Raw genomic sequence first — 4,098 nt, 5'->3', positions numbered from 1 at the left:
AAAATAGGCATTGACCAACATCTATCACCCTATACCAAGATAAGGTCTAAATGGGTTTATGATTTAGATATAAAGAGTGATACTATAAGCCTATTAGGGCAACAAAGAAAAAAAGCTCAGATTTTTAGAGAAGGAAGGAATTTATGGCCAAAGAATAACTAAAAAAACATAATGAAATGCAAAGTAGTTAATTTTGATTATATTAAATTAAAAGGTTTTTGTATTAAAACAAACAAACAAAAAAAAAAAAAAAAAAAAAAAAAAAAACCAATGCTGCAAAGGTTAGAAGGGAAGCAGAAAGCAGGGGAAAAAATGTTTATAACCAAGGTGTCTGATAAAGGGCTCATTTCTGAGATAAATAGAAAATTCACTTAAATTTATAAGAATACAAGCCATTTTTTAACTAGTACATGGTCAAAGGATATGAATAGACAATTTTCAGACAAAGAAATTAAAGGTATTTCCAATCACAGAAAAAAAATGCTCTGAATCATTATTAAGAAAAATGCAAATTAAAAAAAGTCTGAAGTACCAATTAACATTACTCATATTGGCTAAGATGACAGGAAAAGATATTGATAAACATTGGAAGGGATGTCAGAAAACTAGACACTAGTACAATGGAGGTGGAGTTATGAATTAATCCAATCATTCTGGAGAGCATTTTGGAACTATGCCCCAAAAGCTATTAAACTATACCCTCTGATCTAGTAGTGTCTCTTCTGGATTTGGTCTTTATCAGAACTTTTAACTATAAAAATGTTTTCCCTGTTTATTTCTTCCCTTCTAATCTTTATTGCATTAGTTTTATTTGTACAAAAGCTTTTTTACTTGATATAATCAAAATTTTCTATTTTGTGATCAATAATGATCTCTAGTTCTTCTTTGGTCACAAATTCCTTCTTCCTCCACAAGTCGGAGAAGTAAACTATTCTAAGTTCTTCTAATTTATTTATAATTTCATTTTTTATGCCTAAATCATGAACCCATTTTGATCTTATCTTGGTGTATGGTGTGGGTCCATGCCTAGTTCCTGCCATACTAATTTCCAATTTTCCCAGCAATTTTTGTCAAATAGTGAATTCATATCCCAAAGTTGGGGTCTTTGGGTTTGTCAAACACTAGATTGCTATCGTTATTCACTATTTTGTCCTGTGAACCTAACCTATTCCACTGATCAACTAATCTATTTTTTAGCCAGTACCAAATGGTTTTGTTGACTGCTGCTGTATAATATAGTTTAAGATCAGGTACAGCTAGGCCACCTTCATTTGATTTTTTTTTTCATTAATTCCCTTGAAATTCTTGCCCATTTATTTTTTCATATGAATTTTGTTGTTATTTTTTCTAGGTCATTAAAATAGTTTCTTGGGAGTCTGGTATAGCACTAAAAAAAAGTAGTTAGTTTAGGGAGTATTGTCATCTTTACTATATTGGTTCAGCCTATCCAAGAGCCCTTAATATTTTTCTAATTATTTAAATCTGACTTTATTTATGTTGAAAGTATTTTGTAATTTTGCTCATATAATTCCTGACTTTCCTTTGGTAGATAGATTCCCAAATATTTTATGCTATTGACAGTTATTTTGAATGGAATTTCTCTTTGTATCTCTTGCTATTGGATTTTGTTGTAATGTATAAAAATGCTGAGGATTTATGTGGATTTATTTTGTATCCTGCAACTTTGCTAAAGTTGTGAATTATTTCTAAAAGTGTTTTAGTAGACTCTCTAGGGTTCTTTAAGTATATCATCATATCATCTGCAAAAAGTGATAATTTGGTTTTCTCATTACCTGCTCTAATTCCTTTAATCTCTTTCTCAATTCTTATTGCCAATTCTAGCATTTCTAATACAGGATTGAATAATAATGGTGATAGTGGACAACCTTATTTCACTCCTGATCTTATTGGGAATGGTTCCAGTTTATCTCTATTACATATGATGCTCAGTGACGGGTTAAAATATATGCTCTTGATTATTTTAAGGAAAAGTCCATTTATTCCTATACTTTGTAGTGTTTTTAATTAGGAATGGATGTTAGATTTTTTCAAATGTTTTTTTCTGCATCTATTGAGATGATCATATTGTTTTTGTTAATTTGGTTATTGATATAGTCAATTATGCTAATAATTTTCCTAATTTTGAACCATCCCTGAATTCCTGGTATAAATCCTATTTGGTCATAGTGTATTATCCTAAGGATGATTTTCTGTTATATTTTTGCAAATATTTTATTTAAGATTTTAGTATCAATATTCATTAGGGAGATTTATAATTGTCTTTTTCTGTTTTCAACCTATCTGGTTTAGGTATCAGTAGCATGTCTGTGTCATAAAAGAAATTTGGTAGGACTCCTTCAATCACTATTTTTTCAAATAGTTTATATAACATTGGACTTAATTGTTCTTTAAATGTTTGGTAGAATGCATATGTAAATCTATCTGGTCCTGGGGATTTTTTCTTAGGGAGTTGATTAATAGCTTGTTCTATTTCTTGTTCTAAAATGGGAAAATTTAACCAATTTACTTCTTCCTCTGTTAATCTGGACAAGCTACATTTTTTAAGGTATTCATCCATTTCATTTAAGTTATCAAATTTATTGGCATAAAGTTGTGCAAAATGACTCCTAATTATTCCTCTAATTTCCTCTTCATTAGTGGCAACTTCTCCCTTTTCATTTTTAAGCCTAACAATTGGATTTTTCTCTTTCCTTTCTCTAATCAAATTTACCAAGGGTTTATAGATTTTGTTGTTTTTTTCATAGAACCAACTCTTACTTTTATTTATTAATTCAATAGTTTTTTTTTTAACTTTTAATTTTATTAATCTCTCCTTTTATTTTTAGAATTTCAAATTTAGTGTTTGATTGGGCGGGGTTTAATTTGCTCTCTTTCTACCTTTTTTAGTTGCAAACCTAATTCATTGATTTTCTCTTTCTCTACTTTATGCAAGTAGGCCTCTAGAGATATAAAATTTCCCCTTATTACTGCTTTAGCTGCATCCCGCACATTATGGTAAGACATCTCATTATTGTCATTCTCTTGGCTGAAATTATTAATTGTGTTTATGATTTGTTGTTTCACCCAATTATTCTTTAGGATGAGATTATTTAGTTTCCAATTACTTTTTGGTCTATTTCCTTCTGGCTTTTTATTGAATGTAATTTTTATTGCATCATGATCTGAAAAGAATGCATTTATTATTTCTGCCTTTTTGCATTTGAACTTGACATCTTTATGTCCTAATATATGGTCAGTTTTTGTATAGGTTCCATAAATTGCCAAAAAGAAAGTGAACTCCTTTCTGCCTCCATTTAGTTTTCTTCAAAGATCTATCATACCTAACTTTTCTAGTGTTCTATTTACCTCTTTAACTTTTTTAAAATTTATTTTGTGGTTTGATTTATCTAGTTCTGCAAGTGCAAGGTTGAGATCTCCCCCTATTTTAACTTTGCTGTCTATTTCTTCTTGCAGTTTTCTTAACTTCTCCTTTAGAAATATAGATGCTATACTACTTGGTGCTTATATATTTTGTATTGATATTGCTTTACTGTCTATGCTACCCTTTAGCAAGATGTAGCGTTCTTCCTTATCTGTTTTAATTCAGTTTTTTTTTTTTGCTTGATCTGAGATCAGGATGGCTACTTCTGCTTTTTTTACTTCACCTGAAGCATAGTAAATTCTGCTGTAGCCTTTTATCTTTGCTCAGTATGAATAGTACTGCTTCAAGTGTATTTCCTGTAAACAACATATTGTAGAATTCAAGCTTTTAATCCAGTCTGCTATCCACCTCCACTTTATGGGGGAGTTTATCCCATTCACATTTATGGTTAAAATTATTACTTCTGTATTTACTGCCATCTTGTAAATCCCAGATTATGCTTTTTTCTTTTGTTATTTGTTACATACTTCTAGCATGTGCTATGTTACTATGTTACTATGTGTTCATGTAATCTATGTAATTATATGTAATGCCTCCCATATTGATGCATTTATGTTTCAAGGTCATGACCACCCTATATTCTAAATCAAAAGAAAGGGGGAGATGTTAGGTTCTTATTAAGTGCTAATGAGATAATGAGATATTAGGTTCTTACT

Source organism: Sminthopsis crassicaudata, chromosome 3 (genome assembly GCF_048593235.1).
Source record: "Sminthopsis crassicaudata isolate SCR6 chromosome 3, ASM4859323v1, whole genome shotgun sequence".
In the NCBI taxonomy this organism is placed as follows: Eukaryota; Metazoa; Chordata; class Mammalia; order Dasyuromorphia; family Dasyuridae; genus Sminthopsis; species Sminthopsis crassicaudata.
Note: the sequence above shows the minus strand (reverse complement) of the source record.